At 63.1% G+C, this 23,215-nt stretch overlaps 6 pseudogenes; all 6 read right to left on the bottom strand.

Moving 5' to 3' along the window:
- Nucleotides 1-1,453: 1,453 nt before the first annotated feature.
- Nucleotides 1,454-2,317, bottom strand: LOC138993403 (THO complex subunit 4 pseudogene; annotated as a pseudogene).
- Nucleotides 2,318-4,281: 1,964 nt separating this feature from the next.
- Nucleotides 4,282-5,145, bottom strand: LOC138993205 (THO complex subunit 4 pseudogene; annotated as a pseudogene).
- A 1,966-nt stretch (nt 5,146-7,111) lies between these two features.
- On the bottom strand, nt 7,112-7,975 carry LOC138993202 (THO complex subunit 4 pseudogene; annotated as a pseudogene).
- A 4,780-nt stretch (nt 7,976-12,755) lies between these two features.
- Nucleotides 12,756-13,619, bottom strand: LOC138993197 (THO complex subunit 4 pseudogene; annotated as a pseudogene).
- Nucleotides 13,620-15,576: 1,957 nt separating this feature from the next.
- On the bottom strand, nt 15,577-16,440 carry LOC138993208 (THO complex subunit 4 pseudogene; annotated as a pseudogene).
- A 4,780-nt stretch (nt 16,441-21,220) lies between these two features.
- Nucleotides 21,221-22,085, bottom strand: LOC138992974 (THO complex subunit 4 pseudogene; annotated as a pseudogene).
- Nucleotides 22,086-23,215: the final 1,130 nt, after the last annotated feature.

The raw sequence follows: 23,215 nt of genomic DNA, 5'->3' as shown, positions 1-23,215 counted from the left end.
TTGGGGGAGGACTTGGGAGACAGGGCAGGTGCCCAAGGAGGCCTGCAGGGCTCTGTCTCCACGCCTTGCGGGACGGCATCGCCGTTTTTTCTCGGTGGAAGAGGGGACAATACATACTTAGACAGGCTCCCGTGGACCCAGGACAGGCCAAAAGGAAACAAAGCCACGGAAAATCTCCTAGGCGTGCCTCACTCGGCAGATATCTTGTTAGCGGGATCTTGTGCTCCCGTGTGTGTGTGTGTGTGTGTGTGTGTGTGTGTGTGTGTCGGGGGACGCGGGGGGAGGGGGGATTGGAGGCGGGAGGGATAGGTGTGTGGGTGTGGGTGTGGGTGTGGGAGTTTGTGTGTGCGTCTGTGCGTGTACATCCGCAGTCACGCACGGACACTCCTTGCTTTGAACGGTCCGTCGCCATCCATGAACACCCTTCAGTCCCTGCCTTCTCAAAGACAACGCCCCCTGCACGTCCTTCCCGCCTCGGGTCGAGCCAGAAATGGGGAAGTCCAGTCACCTGTCTGTGCTTTCCCCACAGGCGTTTGCAGGAGGGGGGCTTGCATTGATGCTTCTCGACCAGCAGAGGGCGGGGCGGGCTCTTCGGCCCCTGCCCCAGTCCACCCAAATTCTGTAATCCACAGCCAAAGATGACGTCCTGGCCTGTCCACATGATCGACACCGCGCCCACGCCCGCTGCTCCCCCCCGCCCCCCCCCCGCCCCTAACCCCCACTCCCAACCCCGCTCACTCTGTGGATGGACGGTCAGGCCCCCTCCCAGAGACCAAGTCCAGGCCTGGCCACCTGGGCTTGCCAAAGCCTCAGAAATTGGAAAGGCGGGATCAACCTTTTTTTTCTGAGGAGGGTATTTTGTTGTTGTTGTTTTATCGGAGGGAACGAGTTATTTTGTTTGTTTGTTTGTTTATCCCACAGCTTTTCGGGTGATTATGGTCAAGGTGAAAACAGCAACCGGTAAAATGAATCCCGAAAATGACTCGGCACAAAACAGGTCTTTTTCAGAGTTCTTGAATAAAATACAAGTTAACGAAAAATCTTTCCAGGAGTTTTAAATCCTATTTCCAAACAGAAGAAACAACTCCATCATTGGCCCCAGGTCCCCGGCCATCCTGGCGCACACTGACTTGCTGGAGCTTTAGCTGGTGTCCATCATCGCATCGTCATCGTCCAGCAGGGCGTCCAAGTCCTCGGCGTCCTTCATCGCGCTGTCAGCGTCCAGCTGGGAGTCCAACTCCACGGTGTCCCTCATGGAGCTGTAAGCGTGCTTCTGGGCGTCCAACTTTTTGGTGTCCCTCATGGCATGGTAAGCGCCCAGGTGGGCGTCCATCCTTTTGGTGTCCCTCATCGAGTTGTAAGCGCCCTTTTGGGCGTCCAACTGCTGGGTGCCCCTCATCGCGCTGTAAGCGTCCTGCTTGGCGTCCAACCGCTTGGGGCCCCTCATCGAGTTGTAAGCGTCCAGCTGGGAGTCCAACTCCTCCGCCGAGATCTGTGGCTCTGAATGGCGGCCAGTGCGCCTGCCTGTACGCAGGTTGCCTCCGCGGGAGCGGCCCTGAGTGCCGCCGCCGCCGCCGCCGCCGCCGAAGCCTCCAGATCCTCGGTTTGTAGCCACCCAGCCTCTGTTGACACTCGGTACCGGCCTGGGCTGCGTGACTATCTTCGAGGTGAGGATCTGGATGTGGAGGGGACGGCCATCCAAAGGGACGCCGTTGTACTGCTTCCTGGCTTCCAGGGCGTCTGCCTTGCGCTCAAAGTGCACGTGGGCTGTTCCCAGGCTGCGGCCAGAGCGGTCGTAATGGACAGCGGCGTGCTTCAGAGGCCCGAACTCCGCAAACAGCTGCTGGATGTCCGCGTCGGACACTCCGAAGTCCAGGTTGGACAGCAGCAGCTTCCCCCCGGTCATCAGGCCGGCGCCCCTGCCGAAGGCCCTGCGGAAGCGGTCGTGGTGCCACTGGTCGGGAAGCTGTCTCGGCCTGCTGTAGGGCGCCGGCCGGTTCCTGCCTCGGCCGAGGGCCGCCCTGTTCCGGAACGGCCCGCCGCCCCAGCTCTCGGGGGCGGGGGCGGCGGCGGCGGCGGCGGCGGCCTGCGCTCCGCCACCGCGGGGGCCTCCCTGGGAGCCGGCCCTGCCTCGGTCCCTGCCCCCGCCGCGGCCTCCCTGGGAGCCGGCCCGGCCTCGGTCCCAGCCTGGGTCCCCGCCTCGGTCCCCGCCCCCGGCCCCGCCGCGGCCGCGGCCGCGGCCCCGGCCATGGCCGTCCCGCTGGCTCCGGGCCAGCCGAATGATGTCGTCCAGTGACATGTGGATTTTGTCGGCCATGGCGGGCCCCGAATCAGCCTCGGATCGAGCCCGTGCGGAGGCACGCCGGTCCTTCACTTCCTTCCCGCGCGGCGCCGGGGCTCTCCCAGAGGTTGGGGTCCAGGCCCAGGGGTTCCCAAGGGTGTGGACGGGTCGGTGAAGAAGAAATGACACCGAGACAGCGTTCAGTGGATCAGCAGCCCAGCCAGGCTCTAGCCAGGTGCTCTCGCGGCTTCTATGTCCCGGGACCGGGTCTTGGCGAGACCACTCTCCTGAAAGCTCCCTTGGAGAACGAGGACGACGACCACGACCACAAGCCTAGGGCTGAGAAGCTCTGCAAAGAAGGCCCTGCGTTCTTTTATAGCCCCAGAGCTGGTGGGAGGAGCCAAATCAGCTGCCCGCTCCACCAATCAGCCGCCCCCAGCACCGACGTCACCGGTTGGGCCTCAAGTTGAGGAGAGGAGGCTTGCATTGGCGCTGCAGGACCAGGAGAGGGCGCCACTGGCCCGCACAAGCGACTCACGGGGCTTGGGGGAGGACTTGGGAGACAGGGCAGGTGCCCAAGGAGGCCTGCAGGGCTCTGTCTCCACGCCTTGCGGGACGGCATCGCCGTTTTTTCTCGGTGGAAGAGGGGACAATACATACTTAGACAGGCTCCCGTGGACCCAGGACAGGCCAAAAGGAAACAAAGCCACGGAAAATCTCCTAGGCGTGCCTCACTCGGCAGATATCTTGTTAGCGGGATCTTGTGCTCCCGTGTGTGTGTGTGTGTGTGTGTGTGTGTGTGTGTGTGTGTGTCGGGGGACGCGGGGGGAGGGGGGATTGGAGGCGGGAGGGATAGGTGTGTGGGTGTGGGTGTGGGTGTGGGAGTTTGTGTGTGCGTCTGTGCGTGTACATCCGCAGTCACGCACGGACACTCCTTGCTTTGAACGGTCCGTCGCCATCCATGAACACCCTTCAGTCCCTGCCTTCTCAAAGACAACGCCCCCTGCACGTCCTTCCCGCCTCGGGTCGAGCCAGAAATGGGGAAGTCCAGTCACCTGTCTGTGCTTTCCCCACAGGCGTTTGCAGGAGGGGGGCTTGCATTGATGCTTCTCGACCAGCAGAGGGCGGGGCGGGCTCTTCGGCCCCTGCCCCAGTCCACCCAAATTCTGTAATCCACAGCCAAAGATGACGTCCTGGCCTGTCCACATGATCGACACCGCGCCCACGCCCGCTGCTCCCCCCCGCCCCCCCCCCGCCCCTAACCCCCACTCCCAACCCCGCTCACTCTGTGGATGGACGGTCAGGCCCCCTCCCAGAGACCAAGTCCAGGCCTGGCCACCTGGGCTTGCCAAAGCCTCAGAAATTGGAAAGGCGGGATCAACCTTTTTTTTCTGAGGAGGGTATTTTGTTGTTGTTGTTTTATCGGAGGGAACGAGTTATTTTGTTTGTTTGTTTGTTTATCCCACAGCTTTTCGGGTGATTATGGTCAAGGTGAAAACAGCAACCGGTAAAATGAATCCCGAAAATGACTCGGCACAAAACAGGTCTTTTTCAGAGTTCTTGAATAAAATACAAGTTAACGAAAAATCTTTCCAGGAGTTTTAAATCCTATTTCCAAACAGAAGAAACAACTCCATCATTGGCCCCAGGTCCCCGGCCATCCTGGCGCACACTGACTTGCTGGAGCTTTAGCTGGTGTCCATCATCGCATCGTCATCGTCCAGCAGGGCGTCCAAGTCCTCGGCGTCCTTCATCGCGCTGTCAGCGTCCAGCTGGGAGTCCAACTCCACGGTGTCCCTCATGGAGCTGTAAGCGTGCTTCTGGGCGTCCAACTTTTTGGTGTCCCTCATGGCATGGTAAGCGCCCAGGTGGGCGTCCATCCTTTTGGTGTCCCTCATCGAGTTGTAAGCGCCCTTTTGGGCGTCCAACTGCTGGGTGCCCCTCATCGCGCTGTAAGCGTCCTGCTTGGCGTCCAACCGCTTGGGGCCCCTCATCGAGTTGTAAGCGTCCAGCTGGGAGTCCAACTCCTCCGCCGAGATCTGTGGCTCTGAATGGCGGCCAGTGCGCCTGCCTGTACGCAGGTTGCCTCCGCGGGAGCGGCCCTGAGTGCCGCCGCCGCCGCCGCCGCCGCCGAAGCCTCCAGATCCTCGGTTTGTAGCCACCCAGCCTCTGTTGACACTCGGTACCGGCCTGGGCTGCGTGACTATCTTCGAGGTGAGGATCTGGATGTGGAGGGGACGGCCATCCAAAGGGACGCCGTTGTACTGCTTCCTGGCTTCCAGGGCGTCTGCCTTGCGCTCAAAGTGCACGTGGGCTGTTCCCAGGCTGCGGCCAGAGCGGTCGTAATGGACAGCGGCGTGCTTCAGAGGCCCGAACTCCGCAAACAGCTGCTGGATGTCCGCGTCGGACACTCCGAAGTCCAGGTTGGACAGCAGCAGCTTCCCCCCGGTCATCAGGCCGGCGCCCCTGCCGAAGGCCCTGCGGAAGCGGTCGTGGTGCCACTGGTCGGGAAGCTGTCTCGGCCTGCTGTAGGGCGCCGGCCGGTTCCTGCCTCGGCCGAGGGCCGCCCTGTTCCGGAACGGCCCGCCGCCCCAGCTCTCGGGGGCGGGGGCGGCGGCGGCGGCGGCGGCGGCCTGCGCTCCGCCACCGCGGGGGCCTCCCTGGGAGCCGGCCCTGCCTCGGTCCCTGCCCCCGCCGCGGCCTCCCTGGGAGCCGGCCCGGCCTCGGTCCCAGCCTGGGTCCCCGCCTCGGTCCCCGGCCCCGGCCCCGCCGCGGCCGCGGCCGCGGCCCCGGCCATGGCCGTCCCGCTGGCTCCGGTCCAGCCGAATGATGTCGTCCAGTGACATGTGGATTTTGTCGGCCATGGCGGGCCCCGAATCAGCCTCGGATCGAGCCCGTGCGGAGGCACGCCGGTCCTTCACTTCCTTCCCGCGCGGCGCCGGGGCTCTCCCAGAGGTTGGGGTCCAGGCCCAGGGGTTCCCAAGGGTGTGGACGGGTCGGTGAAGAAGAAATGACACCGAGACAGCGTTCAGTGGATCAGCAGCCCAGCCAGGCTCTAGCCAGGTGCTCTCGCGGCTTCTATGTCCCGGGACCGGGTCTTGGCGAGACCACTCTCCTGAAAGCTCCCTTGGAGAACGAGGACGACGACCACGACCACAAGCCTAGGGCTGAGAAGCTCTGCAAAGAAGGCCCTGCGTTCTTTTATAGCCCCAGAGCTGGTGGGAGGAGCCAAATCAGCTGCCCGCTCCACCAATCAGCCGCCCCCAGCACCGACGTCACCGGTTGGGCCTCAAGTTGAGGAGAGGAGGCTTGCATTGGCGCTGCAGGACCAGGAGAGGGCGCCACTGGCCCGCACAAGCGACTCACGGGGCTTGGGGGAGGACTTGGGAGACAGGGCAGGTGCCCAAGGAGGCCTGCAGGGCTCTGTCTCCACGCCTTGCGGGACGGCATCGCCGTTTTTTCTCGGTGGAAGAGGGGACAATACATACTTAGACAGGCTCCCGTGGACCCAGGACAGGCCAAAAGGAAACAAAGCCACGGAAAATCTCCTAGGCGTGCCTCACTCGGCAGATATCTTGTTAGCGGGATCTTGTGCTCCCGTGTGTGTGTGTGTGTGTGTGTGTGTGTGTGTGTGTGTCGGGGGACGCGGGGGGAGGGGGGATTGGAGGCGGGAGGGATAGGTGTGTGGGTGTGGGTGTGGGTGTGGGTGTGGGAGTTTGTGTGTGCGTCTGTGCGTGTACATCCGCAGTCACGCACGGACACTCCTTGCTTTGAACGGTCCGTCGCCATCCATGAACACCCTTCAGTCCCTGCCTTCTCAAAGACAACGCCCCCTGCACGTCCTTCCCGCCTCGGGTCGAGCCAGAAATGGGGAAGTCCAGTCACCTGTCTGTGCTTTCCCCACAGGCGTTTGCAGGAGGGGGGCTTGCATTGATGCTTCTCGACCAGCAGAGGGCGGGGCGGGCTCTTCGGCCCCTGCCCCAGTCCACCCAAATTCTGTAATCCACAGCCAAAGATGACGTCCTGGCCTGTCCACATGATCGACACCGCGCCCACGCCCGCTGCTCCCCCCCGCCCCCCCCCCGCCCCTAACCCCCACTCCCAACCCCGCTCACTCTGTGGATGGACGGTCAGGCCCCCTCCCAGAGACCAAGTCCAGGCCTGGCCACCTGGGCTTGCCAAAGCCTCAGAAATTGGAAAGGCGGGATCAACCTTTTTTTTCTGAGGAGGGTATTTTGTTGTTGTTGTTTTATCGGAGGGAACGAGTTATTTTGTTTGTTTGTTTGTTTATCCCACAGCTTTTCGGGTGATTATGGTCAAGGTGAAAACAGCAACCGGTAAAATGAATCCCGAAAATGACTCGGCACAAAACAGGTCTTTTTCAGAGTTCTTGAATAAAATACAAGTTAACGAAAAATCTTTCCAGGAGTTTTAAATCCTATTTCCAAACAGAAGAAACAACTCCATCATTGGCCCCAGGTCCCCGGCCATCCTGGCGCACACTGACTTGCTGGAGCTTTAGCTGGTGTCCATCATCGCATCGTCATCGTCCAGCAGGGCGTCCAAGTCCTCGGCGTCCTTCATCGCGCTGTCAGCGTCCAGCTGGGAGTCCAACTCCACGGTGTCCCTCATGGAGCTGTAAGCGTGCTTCTGGGCGTCCAACTTTTTGGTGTCCCTCATGGCATGGTAAGCGCCCAGGTGGGCGTCCATCCTTTTGGTGTCCCTCATCGAGTTGTAAGCGCCCTTTTGGGCGTCCAACTGCTGGGTGCCCCTCATCGCGCTGTAAGCGTCCTGCTTGGCGTCCAACCGCTTGGGGCCCCTCATCGAGTTGTAAGCGTCCAGCTGGGAGTCCAACTCCTCCGCCGAGATCTGTGGCTCTGAATGGCGGCCAGTGCGCCTGCCTGTACGCAGGTTGCCTCCGCGGGAGCGGCCCTGAGTGCCGCCGCCGCCGCCGCCGCCGCCGAAGCCTCCAGATCCTCGGTTTGTAGCCACCCAGCCTCTGTTGACACTCGGTACCGGCCTGGGCTGCGTGACTATCTTCGAGGTGAGGATCTGGATGTGGAGGGGACGGCCATCCAAAGGGACGCCGTTGTACTGCTTCCTGGCTTCCAGGGCGTCTGCCTTGCGCTCAAAGTGCACGTGGGCTGTTCCCAGGCTGCGGCCAGAGCGGTCGTAATGGACAGCGGCGTGCTTCAGAGGCCCGAACTCCGCAAACAGCTGCTGGATGTCCGCGTCGGACACTCCGAAGTCCAGGTTGGACAGCAGCAGCTTCCCCCCGGTCATCAGGCCGGCGCCCCTGCCGAAGGCCCTGCGGAAGCGGTCGTGGTGCCACTGGTCGGGAAGCTGTCTCGGCCTGCTGTAGGGCGCCGGCCGGTTCCTGCCTCGGCCGAGGGCCGCCCTGTTCCGGAACGGCCCGCCGCCCCAGCTCTCGGGGGCGGGGGCGGCGGCGGCGGCGGCGGCGGCCTGCGCTCCGCCACCGCGGGGGCCTCCCTGGGAGCCGGCCCTGCCTCGGTCCCTGCCCCCGCCGCGGCCTCCCTGGGAGCCGGCCCGGCCTCGGTCCCAGCCTGGGTCCCCGCCTCGGTCCCCGGCCCCGGCCCCGCCGCGGCCGCGGCCGCGGCCCCGGCCATGGCCGTCCCGCTGGCTCCGGTCCAGCCGAATGATGTCGTCCAGTGACATGTGGATTTTGTCGGCCATGGCGGGCCCCGAATCAGCCTCGGATCGAGCCCGTGCGGAGGCACGCCGGTCCTTCACTTCCTTCCCGCGCGGCGCCGGGGCTCTCCCAGAGGTTGGGGTCCAGGCCCAGGGGTTCCCAAGGGTGTGGACGGGTCGGTGAAGAAGAAATGACACCGAGACAGCGTTCAGTGGATCAGCAGCCCAGCCAGGCTCTAGCCAGGTGCTCTCGCGGCTTCTATGTCCCGGGACCGGGTCTTGGCGAGACCACTCTCCTGAAAGCTCCCTTGGAGAACGAGGACGACGACCACGACCACAAGCCTAGGGCTGAGAAGCTCTGCAAAGAAGGCCCTGCGTTCTTTTATAGCCCCAGAGCTGGTGGGAGGAGCCAAATCAGCTGCCCGCTCCACCAATCAGCCGCCCCCAGCACCGACGTCACCGGTTGGGCCTCAAGTTGAGGAGAGGAGGCTTGCATTGGCGCTGCAGGACCAGGAGAGGGCGCCACTGGCCCGCACAAGCGACTCACGGGGCTTGGGGGAGGACTTGGGAGACAGGGCAGGTGCCCAAGGAGGCCTGCAGGGCTCTGTCTCCACGCCTTGCGGGACGGCATCGCCGTTTTTTCTCGGTGGAAGAGGGGACAATACATACTTAGACAGGCTCCCGTGGACCCAGGACAGGCCAAAAGGAAACAAAGCCACGGAAAATCTCCTAGGCGTGCCTCACTCGGCAGATATCTTGTTAGCGGGATCTTGTGCTCCCGTGTGTGTGTGTGTGTGTGTGTGTGTGTGTGTGTGTCGGGGGACGCGGGGGGAGGGGGGATTGGAGGCGGGAGGGATAGGTGTGTGGGTGTGGGTGTGGGTGTGGGAGTTTGTGTGTGCGTCTGTGCGTGTACATCCGCAGTCACGCACGGACACTCCTTGCTTTGAACGGTCCGTCGCCATCCATGAACACCCTTCAGTCCCTGCCTTCTCAAAGACAACGCCCCCTGCACGTCCTTCCCGCCTCGGGTCGAGCCAGAAATGGGGAAGTCCAGTCACCTGTCTGTGCTTTCCCCACAGGCGTTTGCAGGAGGGGGGCTTGCATTGATGCTTCTCGACCAGCAGAGGGCGGGGCGGGCTCTTCGGCCCCTGCCCCAGTCCACCCAAATTCTGTAATCCACAGCCAAAGATGACGTCCTGGCCTGTCCACATGATCGACACCGCGCCCACGCCCGCTGCTCCCCCCCGCCCCCCCCCCGCCCCTAACCCCCACTCCCAACCCCGCTCACTCTGTGGATGGACGGTCAGGCCCCCTCCCAGAGACCAAGTCCAGGCCTGGCCACCTGGGCTTGCCAAAGCCTCAGAAATTGGAAAGGCGGGATCAACCTTTTTTTTCTGAGGAGGGTATTTTGTTGTTGTTGTTTTATCGGAGGGAACGAGTTATTTTGTTTGTTTGTTTGTTTATCCCACAGCTTTTCGGGTGATTATGGTCAAGGTGAAAACAGCAACCGGTAAAATGAATCCCGAAAATGACTCGGCACAAAACAGGTCTTTTTCAGAGTTCTTGAATAAAATACAAGTTAACGAAAAATCTTTCCAGGAGTTTTAAATCCTATTTCCAAACAGAAGAAACAACTCCATCATTGGCCCCAGGTCCCCGGCCATCCTGGCGCACACTGACTTGCTGGAGCTTTAGCTGGTGTCCATCATCGCATCGTCATCGTCCAGCAGGGCGTCCAAGTCCTCGGCGTCCTTCATCGCGCTGTCAGCGTCCAGCTGGGAGTCCAACTCCACGGTGTCCCTCATGGAGCTGTAAGCGTGCTTCTGGGCGTCCAACTTTTTGGTGTCCCTCATGGCATGGTAAGCGCCCAGGTGGGCGTCCATCCTTTTGGTGTCCCTCATCGAGTTGTAAGCGCCCTTTTGGGCGTCCAACTGCTGGGTGCCCCTCATCGCGCTGTAAGCGTCCTGCTTGGCGTCCAACCGCTTGGGGCCCCTCATCGAGTTGTAAGCGTCCAGCTGGGAGTCCAACTCCTCCGCCGAGATCTGTGGCTCTGAATGGCGGCCAGTGCGCCTGCCTGTACGCAGGTTGCCTCCGCGGGAGCGGCCCTGAGTGCCGCCGCCGCCGCCGCCGCCGCCGAAGCCTCCAGATCCTCGGTTTGTAGCCACCCAGCCTCTGTTGACACTCGGTACCGGCCTGGGCTGCGTGACTATCTTCGAGGTGAGGATCTGGATGTGGAGGGGACGGCCATCCAAAGGGACGCCGTTGTACTGCTTCCTGGCTTCCAGGGCGTCTGCCTTGCGCTCAAAGTGCACGTGGGCTGTTCCCAGGCTGCGGCCAGAGCGGTCGTAATGGACAGCGGCGTGCTTCAGAGGCCCGAACTCCGCAAACAGCTGCTGGATGTCCGCGTCGGACACTCCGAAGTCCAGGTTGGACAGCAGCAGCTTCCCCCCGGTCATCAGGCCGGCGCCCCTGCCGAAGGCCCTGCGGAAGCGGTCGTGGTGCCACTGGTCGGGAAGCTGTCTCGGCCTGCTGTAGGGCGCCGGCCGGTTCCTGCCTCGGCCGAGGGCCGCCCTGTTCCGGAACGGCCCGCCGCCCCAGCTCTCGGGGGCGGGGGCGGCGGCGGCGGCGGCGGCGGCCTGCGCTCCGCCACCGCGGGGGCCTCCCTGGGAGCCGGCCCTGCCTCGGTCCCTGCCCCCGCCGCGGCCTCCCTGGGAGCCGGCCCGGCCTCGGTCCCAGCCTGGGTCCCCGCCTCGGTCCCCGGCCCCGGCCCCGCCGCGGCCGCGGCCGCGGCCCCGGCCATGGCCGTCCCGCTGGCTCCGGGCCAGCCGAATGATGTCGTCCAGTGACATGTGGATTTTGTCGGCCATGGCGGGCCCCGAATCAGCCTCGGATCGAGCCCGTGCGGAGGCACGCCGGTCCTTCACTTCCTTCCCGCGCGGCGCCGGGGCTCTCCCAGAGGTTGGGGTCCAGGCCCAGGGGTTCCCAAGGGTGTGGACGGGTCGGTGAAGAAGAAATGACACCGAGACAGCGTTCAGTGGATCAGCAGCCCAGCCAGGCTCTAGCCAGGTGCTCTCGCGGCTTCTATGTCCCGGGACCGGGTCTTGGCGAGACCACTCTCCTGAAAGCTCCCTTGGAGAACGAGGACGACGACCACGACCACAAGCCTAGGGCTGAGAAGCTCTGCAAAGAAGGCCCTGCGTTCTTTTATAGCCCCAGAGCTGGTGGGAGGAGCCAAATCAGCTGCCCGCTCCACCAATCAGCCGCCCCCAGCACCGACGTCACCGGTTGGGCCTCAAGTTGAGGAGAGGAGGCTTGCATTGGCGCTGCAGGACCAGGAGAGGGCGCCACTGGCCCGCACAAGCGACTCACGGGGCTTGGGGGAGGACTTGGGAGACAGGGCAGGTGCCCAAGGAGGCCTGCAGGGCTCTGTCTCCACGCCTTGCGGGACGGCATCGCCGTTTTTTCTCGGTGGAAGAGGGGACAATACATACTTAGACAGGCTCCCGTGGACCCAGGACAGGCCAAAAGGAAACAAAGCCACGGAAAATCTCCTAGGCGTGCCTCACTCGGCAGATATCTTGTTAGCGGGATCTTGTGCTCCCGTGTGTGTGTGTGTGTGTGTGTGTCGGGGGACGCGGGGGGAGGGGGGATTGGAGGCGGGAGGGATAGGTGTGTGGGTGTGGGTGTGGGTGTGGGAGTTTGTGTGTGCGTCTGTGCGTGTACATCCGCAGTCACGCACGGACACTCCTTGCTTTGAACGGTCCGTCGCCATCCATGAACACCCTTCAGTCCCTGCCTTCTCAAAGACAACGCCCCCTGCACGTCCTTCCCGCCTCGGGTCGAGCCAGAAATGGGGAAGTCCAGTCACCTGTCTGTGCTTTCCCCACAGGCGTTTGCAGGAGGGGGGCTTGCATTGATGCTTCTCGACCAGCAGAGGGCGGGGCGGGCTCTTCGGCCCCTGCCCCAGTCCACCCAAATTCTGTAATCCACAGCCAAAGATGACGTCCTGGCCTGTCCACATGATCGACACCGCGCCCACGCCCGCTGCTCCCCCCCGCCCCCCCCCCGCCCCTAACCCCCACTCCCAACCCCGCTCACTCTGTGGATGGACGGTCAGGCCCCCTCCCAGAGACCAAGTCCAGGCCTGGCCACCTGGGCTTGCCAAAGCCTCAGAAATTGGAAAGGCGGGATCAACCTTTTTTTTCTGAGGAGGGTATTTTGTTGTTGTTGTTTTATCGGAGGGAACGAGTTAATTTGTTTGTTTGTTTGTTTGTTTGTTTGTTTATCCCACAGCTTTTCGGGTGATTATGGTCAAGGTGAAAACAGCAACCGGTAAAATGAATCCCGAAAATGACTCGGCACAAAACAGGTCTTTTTCAGAGTTCTTGAATAAAATACAAGTTAACGAAAAATCTTTCCAGGAGTTTTAAATCCTATTTCCAAACAGAAGAAACAACTCCATCATTGGCCCCAGGTCCCCGGCCATCCTGGCGCACACTGACTTGCTGGAGCTTTAGCTGGTGTCCATCATCGCATCGTCATCGTCCAGCAGGGCGTCCAAGTCCTCGGCGTCCTTCATCGCGCTGTCAGCGTCCAGCTGGGAGTCCAACTCCACGGTGTCCCTCATGGAGCTGTAAGCGTGCTTCTGGGCGTCCAACTTTTTGGTGTCCCTCATGGCATGGTAAGCGCCCAGGTGGGCGTCCATCCTTTTGGTGTCCCTCATCGAGTTGTAAGCGCCCTTTTGGGCGTCCAACTGCTGGGTGCCCCTCATCGCGCTGTAAGCGTCCTGCTTGGCGTCCAACCGCTTGGGGCCCCTCATCGAGTTGTAAGCGTCCAGCTGGGAGTCCAACTCCTCCGCCGAGATCTGTGGCTCTGAATGGCGGCCAGTGCGCCTGCCTGTACGCAGGTTGCCTCCGCGGGAGCGGCCCTGAGTGCCGCCGCCGCCGCCGCCGCCGCCGAAGCCTCCAGATCCTCGGTTTGTAGCCACCCAGCCTCTGTTGACACTCGGTACCGGCCTGGGCTGCGTGACTATCTTCGAGGTGAGGATCTGGATGTGGAGGGGACGGCCATCCAAAGGGACGCCGTTGTACTGCTTCCTGGCTTCCAGGGCGTCTGCCTTGCGCTCAAAGTGCACGTGGGCTGTTCCCAGGCTGCGGCCAGAGCGGTCGTAATGGACAGCGGCGTGCTTCAGAGGCCCGAACTCCGCAAACAGCTGCTGGATGTCCGCGTCGGACACTCCGAAGTCCAGGTTGGACAGCAGCAGCTTCCCCCCGGTCATCAGGCCGGCGCCCCTGCCGAAGGCCCTGCGGAAGCGGTCGTGGTGCCACTGGTCGGGAAGCTGTCTCGGCCTGCTGTAGGGCGCCGGCCGGTTCCTGCCTCGGCCGAGGGCCGCCCTGTTCCGGAACGGCCCGCCGCCCCAGCTCTCGGGGGCGGGGGCGGCGGCGGCGGCGGCGGCGGCCTGCGCTCCGCCACCGCGGGGGCCTCCCTGGGAGCCGGCCCTGCCTCGGTCCCTGCCCCCGCCGCGGCCTCCCTGGGAGCCGGCCCGGCCTCGGTCCCAGCCTGGGTCCCCGCCTCGGTCCCCGGCCCCGGCCCCGCCGCGGCCGCGGCCGCGGCCCCGGCCATGGCCGTCCCGCTGGCTCCGGTCCAGCCGAATGATGTCGTCCAGTGACATGTGGATTTTGTCGGCCATGGCGGGCCCCGAATCAGCCTCGGATCGAGCCCGTGCGGAGGCACGCCGGTCCTTCACTTCCTTCCCGCGCGGCGCCGGGGCTCTCCCAGAGGTTGGGGTCCAGGCCCAGGGGTTCCCAAGGGTGTGGACGGGTCGGTGAAGAAGAAATGACACCGAGACAGCGTTCAGTGGATCAGCAGCCCAGCCAGGCTCTAGCCAGGTGCTCTCGCGGCTTCTATGTCCCGGGACCGGGTCTTGGCGAGACCACTCTCCTGAAAGCTCCCTTGGAGAACGAGGACGACGACCACGACCACAAGCCTAGGGCTGAGAAGCTCTGCAAAGAAGGCCCTGCGTTCTTTTATAGCCCCAGAGCTGGTGGGAGGAGCCAAATCAGCTGCCCGCTCCACCAATCAGCCGCCCCCAGCACCGACGTCACCGGTTGGGCCTCAAGTTGAGGAGAGGAGGCTTGCATTGGCGCTGCAGGACCAGGAGAGGGCGCCACTGGCCCGCACAAGCGACTCACGGGGCTTGGGGGAGGACTTGGGAGACAGGGCAGGTGCCCAAGGAGGCCTGCAGGGCTCTGTCTCCACGCCTTGCGGGACGGCATCGCCGTTTTTTCTCGGTGGAAGAGGGGACAATACATACTTAGACAGGCTCCCGTGGACCCAGGACAGGCCAAAAGGAAACAAAGCCACGGAAAATCTCCTAGGCGTGCCTCACTCGGCAGATATCTTGTTAGCGGGATCTTGTGCTCCCGTGTGTGTGTGTGTGTGTGTGTGTGTGTGTGTGTGTCGGGGGACGCGGGGGGAGGGGGGATTGGAGGCGGGAGGGATAGGTGTGTGGGTGTGGGTGTGGGTGTGGGAGTTTGTGTGTGCGTCTGTGCGTGTACATCCGCAGTCACGCACGGACACTCCTTGCTTTGAACGGTCCGTCGCCATCCATGAACACCCTTCAGTCCCTGCCTTCTCAAAGACAACGCCCCCTGCACGTCCTTCCCGCCTCGGGTCGAGCCAGAAATGGGGAAGTCCAGTCACCTGTCTGTGCTTTCCCCACAGGCGTTTGCAGGAGGGGGGCTTGCATTGATGCTTCTCGACCAGCAGAGGGCGGGGCGGGCTCTTCGGCCCCTGCCCCAGTCCACCCAAATTCTGTAATCCACAGCCAAAGATGACGTCCTGGCCTGTCCACATGATCGACACCGCGCCCACGCCCGCTGCTCCCCCCCGCCCCCCCCCGCCCCTAACCCCCACTCCCAACCCCGCTCACTCTGTGGATGGACGGTCAGGCCCCCTCCCAGAGACCAAGTCCAGGCCTGGCCACCTGGGCTTGCCAAAGCCTCAGAAATTGGAAAGGCGGGATCAACCTTTTTTTTCTGAGGAGGGTATTTTGTTGTTGTTGTTTTATCGGAGGGAACGAGTTATTTTGTTTGTTTGTTTGTTTATCCCACAGCTTTTCGGGTGATTATGGTCAAGGTGAAAACAGCAACCGGTAAAATGAATCCCGAAAATGACTCGGCACAAAACAGGTCTTTTTCAGAGTTCTTGAATAAAATACAAGTTAACGAAAAATCTTTCCAGGAGTTTTAAATCCTATTTCCAAACAGAAGAAACAACTCCATCATTGGCCCCAGGTCCCCGGCCATCCTGGCGCACACTGACTTGCTGGAGCTTTAGCTGGTGTCCATCATCGCATCGTCATCGTCCAGCAGGGCGTCCAAGTCCTCGGCGTCCTTCATCGCGCTGTCAGCGTCCAGCTGGGAGTCCAACTCCACGGTGTCCCTCATGGAGCTGTAAGCGTGCTTCTGGGCGTCCAACTTTTTGGTGTCCCTCATGGCATGGTAAGCGCCCAGGTGGGCGTCCATCCTTTTGGTGTCCCTCATCGAGTTGTAAGCGCCCTTTTGGGCGTCCAACTGCTGGGTGCCCCTCATCGCGCTGTAAGCGTCCTGCTTGGCGTCCAACCGCTTGGGGCCCCTCATCGAGTTGTAAGCGTCCAGCTGGGAGTCCAACTCCTCCGCCGAGATCTGTGGCTCTGAATGGCGGCCAGTGCGCCTGCCTGTACGCAGGTTGCCTCCGCGGGAGCGGCCCTGAGTGCCGCCGCCGCCGCCGCCGCCGCCGAAGCCTCCAGATCCTCGGTTTGTAGCCACCCAGCCTCTGTTGACACTCGGTACCGGCCTGGGCTGCGTGACTATCTTCGAGGTGAGGATCTGGATGTGGAGGGGACGGCCATCCAAAGGGACGCCGTTGTACTGCTTCCTGGCTTCCAGGGCGTCTGCCTTGCGCTCAAAGTGCACGTGGGCTGTTCCCAGGCTGCGGCCAGAGCGGTCGTAATGGACAGCGGCGTGCTTCAGAGGCCCGAACTCCGCAAACAGCTGCTGGATGTCCGCGTCGGACACTCCGAAGTCCAGGTTGGACAGCAGCAGCTTCCCCCCGGTCATCAGGCCGGCGCCCCTGCCGAAGGCCCTGCGGAAGCGGTCGTGGTGCCACTGGTCGGGAAGCTGTCTCGGCCTGCTGTAGGGCGCCGGCCGGTTCCTGCCTCGGCCGAGGGCCGCCCTGTTCCGGAACGGCCCGCCGCCCCAGCTCTCGGGGGCGGGGGCGGCGGCGGCGGCGGCGGCGGCCTGCGCTCCGCCACCGCGGGGGCCTCCCTGGGAGCCGGCCCTGCCTCGGTCCCTGCCCCCGCCGCGGCCTCCCTGGGAGCCGGCCCGGCCTCGGTCCCAGCCTGGGTCCCCGCCTCGGTCCCCGGCCCCGGCCCCGCCGCGGCCGCGGCCGCGGCCCCGGCCATGGCCGTCCCGCTGGCTCCGGTCCAGCCGAATGATGTCGTCCAGTGACATGTGGATTTTGTCGGCCATGGCGGGCCCCGAATCAGCCTCGGATCGAGCCCGTGCGGAGGCACGCCGGTCCTTCACTTCCTTCCCGCGCGGCGCCGGGGCTCTCCCAGAGGTTGGGGTCCAGGCCCAGGGGTTCCCAAGGGTGTGGACGGGTCGGTGAAGAAGAAATGACACCGAGACAGCGTTCAGTGGATCAGCAGCCCAGCCAGGCTCTAGCCAGGTGCTCTCGCGGCTTCTATGTCCCGGGACCGGGTCTTGGCGAGACCACTCTCCTGAAAGCTCCCTTGGAGAACGAGGACGACGACCACGACCACAAGCCTAGGGCTGAGAAGCTCTGCAAAGAAGGCCCTGCGTTCTTTTATAGCCCCAGAGCTGGTGGGAGGAGCCAAATCAGCTGCCCGCTCCACCAATCAGCCGCCCCCAGCACCGACGTCACCGGTTGGGCCTCAAGTTGAGGAGAGGAGGCTTGCATTGGCGCTGCAGGACCAGGAGAGGGCGCCACTGGCCCGCACAAGCGACTCACGGGGCTTGGGGGAGGACTTGGGAGACAGGGCAGGTGCCCAAGGAGGCCTGCAGGGCTCTGTCTCCACGCCTTGCGGGACGGCATCGCCGTTTTTTCTCGGTGGAAGAGGGGACAATACATACTTAGACAGGCTCCCGTGGACCCAGGACAGGCCAAAAGGAAACAAAGCCACGGAAAATCTCCTAGGCGTGCCTCACTCGGCAGATATCTTGTTAGCGGGATCTTGTGCTCCCGTGTGTGTGTGTGTGTGTGTGTGTCGGGGGACGCGGGGGGAGGGGGGATTGGAGGCGGGAGGGATAGGTGTGTGGGTGTGGGTGTGGGTGTGGGAGTTTGTGTGTGCGTCTGTGCGTGTACATCCGCAGTCACGCACGGACACTCCTTGCTTTGAACGGTCCGTCGCCATCCATGAACACCCTTCAGTCCCTGCCTTCTCAAAGACAACGCCCCCTGCACGTCCTTCCCGCCTCGGGTCGAGCCAGAAATGGGGAAGTCCAGTCACCTGTCTGTGCTTTCCCCACAGGCGTTTGCAGGAGGGGGGCTTGCATTGATGCTTCTCGACCAGCAGAGGGCGGGGCGGGCTCTTCGGCCCCTGCCCCAGTCCACCCAAATTCTGTAATCCACAGCCAAAGATGACGTCCTGGCCTGTCCACATGATCGACACCGCGCCCACGCCCGCTGCTCCCCCCCGCCCCCCCCCCGCCCCTAACCCCCACTCCCAACCCCGCTCACTCTGTGGATGGACGGTCAGGCCCCCTCCCAGAGACCAAGTCCAGGCCTGGCCACCTGGGCTTGCCAAAGCCTCAGAAATTGGAAAGGCGGGATCAACCTTTTTTTTCTGAGGAGGGTATTTTGTTGTTGTTGTTTTATCGGAGGGAACGAGTTATTTTGTTTGTTTGTTTGTTTGTTTGTTTGTTTATCCCACAGCTTTTCGGGTGATTATGGTCAAGGTGAAAACAGCAACCGGTAAAATGAATCCCGAAAATGACTCGGCACAAAACAGGTCTTTTTCAGAGTTCTTGAATAAAATACAAGTTAACGAAAAATCTTTCCAGGAGTTTTAAATCCTATTTCCAAACAGAAGAAACAACTCCATCATTGGCCCCAGGTCCCCGGCCATCCTGGCGCACACTGACTTGCTGGAGCTTTAGCTGGTGTCCATCATCGCATCGTCATCGTCCAGCAGGGCGTCCAAGTCCTCGGCGTCCTTCATCGCGCTGTCAGCGTCCAGCTGGGAGTCCAACTCCACGGTGTCCCTCATGGAGCTGTAAGCGTGCTTCTGGGCGTCCAACTTTTTGGTGTCCCTCATGGCATGGTAAGCGCCCAGGTGGGCGTCCATCCTTTTGGTGTCCCTCATCGAGTTGTAAGCGCCCTTTTGGGCGTCCAACTGCTGGGTGCCCCTCATCGCGCTGTAAGCGTCCTGCTTGGCGTCCAACCGCTTGGGGCCCCTCATCGAGTTGTAAGCGTCCAGCTGGGAGTCCAACTCCTCCGCCGAGATCTGTGGCTCTGAATGGCGGCCAGTGCGCCTGCCTGTACGCAGGTTGCCTCCGCGGGAGCGGCCCTGAGTGCCGCCGCCGCCGCCGCCGCCGCCGAAGCCTCCAGATCCTCGGTTTGTAGCCACCCAGCCTCTGTTGACACTCGGTACCGGCCTGGGCTGCGTGACTATCTTCGAGGTGAGGATCTGGATGTGGAGGGGACGGCCATCCAAAGGGACGCCGTTGTACTGCTTCCTGGCTTCCAGGGCGTCTGCCTTGCGCTCAAAGTGCACGTGGGCTGTTCCCAGGCTGCGGCCAGAGCGGTCGTAATGGACAGCGGCGTGCTTCAGAGGCCCGAACTCCGCAAACAGCTGCTGGATGTCCGCGTCGGACACTCCGAAGTCCAGGTTGGACAGCAGCAGCTTCCCCCCGGTCATCAGGCCGGCGCCCCTGCCGAAGGCCCTGCGGAAGCGGTCGTGGTGCCACTGGTCGGGAAGCTGTCTCGGCCTGCTGTAGGGCGCCGGCCGGTTCCTGCCTCGGCCGAGGGCCGCCCTGTTCCGGAACGGCCCGCCGCCCCAGCTCTCGGGGGCGGGGGCGGCGGCGGCGGCGGCGGCGGCCTGCGCTCCGCCACCGCGGGGGCCTCCCTGGGAGCCGGCCCTGCCTCGGTCCCTGCCCCCGCCGCGGCCTCCCTGGGAGCCGGCCCGGCCTCGGTCCCAGCCTGGGTCCCCGCCTCGGTCCCCGGCCCCGGCCCCGCCGCGGCCGCGGCCGCGGCCCCGGCCATGGCCGTCCCGCTGGCTCCGGGCCAGCCGAATGATGTCGTCCAGTGACATGTGGATTTTGTCGGCCATGGCGGGCCCCGAATCAGCCTCGGATCGAGCCCGTGCGGAGGCACGCCGGTCCTTCACTTCCTTCCCGCGCGGCGCCGGGGCTCTCCCAGAGGTTGGGGTCCAGGCCCAGGGGTTCCCAAGGGTGTGGACGGGTCGGTGAAGAAGAAATGACACCGAGACAGCGTTCAGTGGATCAGCAGCCCAGCCAGGCTCTAGCCAGGTGCTCTCGCGGCTTCTATGTCCCGGGACCGGGTCTTGGCGAGACCACTCTCCTGAAAGCTCCCTTGGAGAACGAGGACGACGACCACGACCACAAGCCTAGGGCTGAGAAGCTCTGCAAAGAAGGCCCTGCGTTCTTTTATAGCCCCAGAGCTGGTGGGAGGAGCCAAATCAGCTGCCCGCTCCACCAATCAGCCGCCCCCAGCACCGACGTCACCGGTTGGGCCTCAAGTTGAGGAGAGGAGGCTTGCATTGGCGCTGCAGGACCAGGAGAGGGCGCCACTGGCCCGCACAAGCGACTCACGGGGCTTGGGGGAGGACTTGGGAGACAGGGCAGGTGCCCAAGGAGGCCTGCAGGGCTCTGTCTCCACGCCTTGCGGGACGGCATCGCCGTTTTTTCTCGGTGGAAGAGGGGACAATACATACTTAGACAGGCTCCCGTGGACCCAGGACAGGCCAAAAGGAAACAAAGCCACGGAAAATCTCCTAGGCGTGCCTCACTCGGCAGATATCTTGTTAGCGGGATCTTGTGCTCCCGTGTGTGTGTGTGTGTGTGTGTGTGTGTGTGTGTGTCGGGGGACGCGGGGGGAGGGGGGATTGGAGGCGGGAGGGATAGGTGTGTGGGTGTGGGTGTGGGTGTGGGAGTTTGTGTGTGCGTCTGTGCGTGTACATCCGCAGTCACGCACGGACACTCCTTGCTTTGAACGGTCCGTCGCCATCCATGAACACCCTTCAGTCCCTGCCTTCTCAAAGACAACGCCCCCTGCACGTCCTTCCCGCCTCGGGTCGAGCCAGAAATGGGGAAGTCCAGTCACCTGTCTGTGCTTTCCCCACAGGCGTTTGCAGGAGGGGGGCTTGCATTGATGCTTCTCGACCAGCAGAGGGCGGGGCGGGCTCTTCGGCCCCTGCCCCAGTCCACCCAAATTCTGTAATCCACAGCCAAAGATGACGTCCTGGCCTGTCCACATGATCGACACCGCGCCCACGCCCGCTGCTCCCCCCCGCCCCCCCCCCGCCCCTAACCCCCACTCCCAACCCCGCTCACTCTGTGGATGGACGGTCAGGCCCCCTCCCAGAGACCAAGTCCAGGCCTGGCCACCTGGGCTTGCCAAAGCCTCAGAAATTGGAAAGGCGGGATCAACCTTTTTTTTCTGAGGAGGGTATTTTGTTGTTGTTGTTTTATCGGAGGGAACGAGTTATTTTGTTTGTTTGTTTGTTTATCCCACAGCTTTTCGGGTGATTATGGTCAAGGTGAAAACAGCAACCGGTAAAATGAATCCCGAAAATGACTCGGCACAAAACAGGTCTTTTTCAGAGTTCTTGAATAAAATACAAGTTAACGAAAAATCTTTCCAGGAGTTTTAAATCCTATTTCCAAACAGAAGAAACAACTCCATCATTGGCCCCAGGTCCCCGGCCATCCTGGCGCACACTGACTTGCTGGAGCTTTAGCTGGTGTCCATCATCGCATCGTCATCGTCCAGCAGGGCGTCCAAGTCCTCGGCGTCCTTCATCGCGCTGTCAGCGTCCAGCTGGGAGTCCAACTCCACGGTGTCCCTCATGGAGCTGTAAGCGTGCTTCTGGGCGTCCAACTTTTTGGTGTCCCTCATGGCATGGTAAGCGCCCAGGTGGGCGTCCATCCTTTTGGTGTCCCTCATCGAGTTGTAAGCGCCCTTTTGGGCGTCCAACTGCTGGGTGCCCCTCATCGCGCTGTAAGCGTCCTGCTTGGCGTCCAACCGCTTGGGGCCCCTCATCGAGTTGTAAGCGTCCAGCTGGGAGTCCAACTCCTCCGCCGAGATCTGTGGCTCTGAATGGCGGCCAGTGCGCCTGCCTGTACGCAGGTTGCCTCCGCGGGAGCGGCCCTGAGTGCCGCCGCCGCCGCCGCCGCCGCCGAAGCCTCCAGATCCTCGGTTTGTAGCCACCCAGCCTCTGTTGACACTCGGTACCCGGCCTGGGCTGCGTGACTATCTTCGAGGTGAGGATCTGGATGTGGAGGGGACGGCCATCCAAAGGGACGCCGTTGTACTGCTTCCTGGCTTCCAGGGCGTCTGCCTTGCGCTCAAAGTGCACGTGGGCTGTTCCCAGGCTGCGGCCAGAGCGGTCGTAATGGACAGCGGCGTGCTTCAGAGGCCCGAACTCCGCAAACAGCTGCTGGATGTCCGCGTCGGACACTCCGAAGTCCAGGTTGGACAGCAGCAGCTTCCCCCCGGTCATCAGGCCGGCGCCCCTGCCGAAGGCCCTGCGGAAGCGGTCGTGGTGCCACTGGTCGGGAAGCTGTCTCGGCCTGCTGTAGGGCGCCGGCCGGTTCCTGCCTCGGCCGAGGGCCGCCCTGTTCCGGAACGGCCCGCCGCCCCAGCTCTCGGGGGCGGGGGCGGCGGCGGCGGCGGCGGCGGCCTGCGCTCCGCCACCGCGGGGGCCTCCCTGGGAGCCGGCCCTGCCTCGGTCCCTGCCCCCGCCGCGGCCTCCCTGGGAGCCGGCCCGGCCTCGGTCCCAGCCTGGGTCCCCGCCTCGGTCCCCGGCCCCGGCCCCGCCGCGGCCGCGGCCGCGGCCCCGGCCATGGCCGTCCCGCTGGCTCCGGGCCAGCCGAATGATGTCGTCCAGTGACATGTGGATTTTGTCGGCCATGGCGGGCCCCTGAGGCACGCCGGTCCTTCACTTCCTTCCCGCGCGGCGCCGGGGCTCTCCCAGAGGTTGGGGTCCAGGCCCAGGGGTTCCCAAGGGTGTGGACGGGTCGGTGAAGAAGAAATGACACCGAGGACAGCGTTCAGTGGATCAGCAGCCCAGCCAGGCTCTAGCCAGGTGCTCTCGCGGCTTCTATGTCCCGGGACCGGGTCTTGGCGAGACCACTCTCCTGAAAGCTCCCTTGGAGAACGAGGACGACGACCACGACCACAAGCCTAGGGCTGAGAAGCTCTGCAAAGAAGGCCCTGCGTTCTTTTATAGCCCCAGAGCTGGTGGGAGGAGCCAAATCAGCTGCCCGCTCCACCAATCAGCCGCCCCCAGCACCGACGTCACCGGTTGGGCCTCAAGTTGAGGAGAGGAGGCTTGCATTGGCGCTGCAGGACCAGGAGAGGGCGCCACTGGCCCGCACAAGCGACTCACGGGGCTTGGGGGAGGACTTGGGAGACAGGGCAGGTGCCCAAGGAGCCTGCAGGGCTCTGTCTCCACGCCTTGCGGGACGGCATCGCCGTTTTTTCTCGGTGAAGAGGGGACAATACATACTTAGACAGGCTCCCGTGGACCCAGGACAGGCCAAAAGGGAAACAAAGCCACGGAAAATCTCCTAGGCGTGCCTCACTCGGCAGATATCTTGTTAGCGGGATCTTGTGCTCCCGTGTGTGTGTGTGTGTGTGTGTGTGTGTGTGTGTGTGTCGGGGGGACGCGGGGGGAGGGGGGATTGGAGGCGGGAGGGATAGGTGTGTGGGTGTGGGTGTGGGTGTGGGAGTTTGTGTGTGCGTCTGTGCGTGTACATCCGCAGTCACGCACGGACACTCCTTGCTTTGAACGGTCCGTCGCCATCCATGAACACCCTTCAGTCCCTGCCTTCTCAAAGACAACGCCCCCTGCACGTCCTTCCCGCCTCGGGTCGAGCCAGAAATGGGGAAGTCCAGTCACCTGTCTGTGCTTTCCCCACAGGCGTTTGCAGGAGGGGGGCTTGCATTGATGCTTCTCGACCAGCAGAGGGCGGGGCGGGCTCTTCGGCCCCTGCCCCAGTCCACCCAAATTCTGTAATCCACAGCCAAAGATGACGTCCT

Source organism: Myotis yumanensis, unplaced genomic scaffold, assembly GCF_028538775.1.
Source record: "Myotis yumanensis isolate MYYU_CA2020_CCGP unplaced genomic scaffold, mMyoYum1.0.hap1 SCAF_15, whole genome shotgun sequence".
Taxonomy (NCBI): Eukaryota; Metazoa; Chordata; class Mammalia; order Chiroptera; family Vespertilionidae; genus Myotis; species Myotis yumanensis.
The sequence above is the reverse complement of the archived record's forward strand: the minus strand, read 5'-3'. Positions and strand labels throughout refer to the sequence as shown.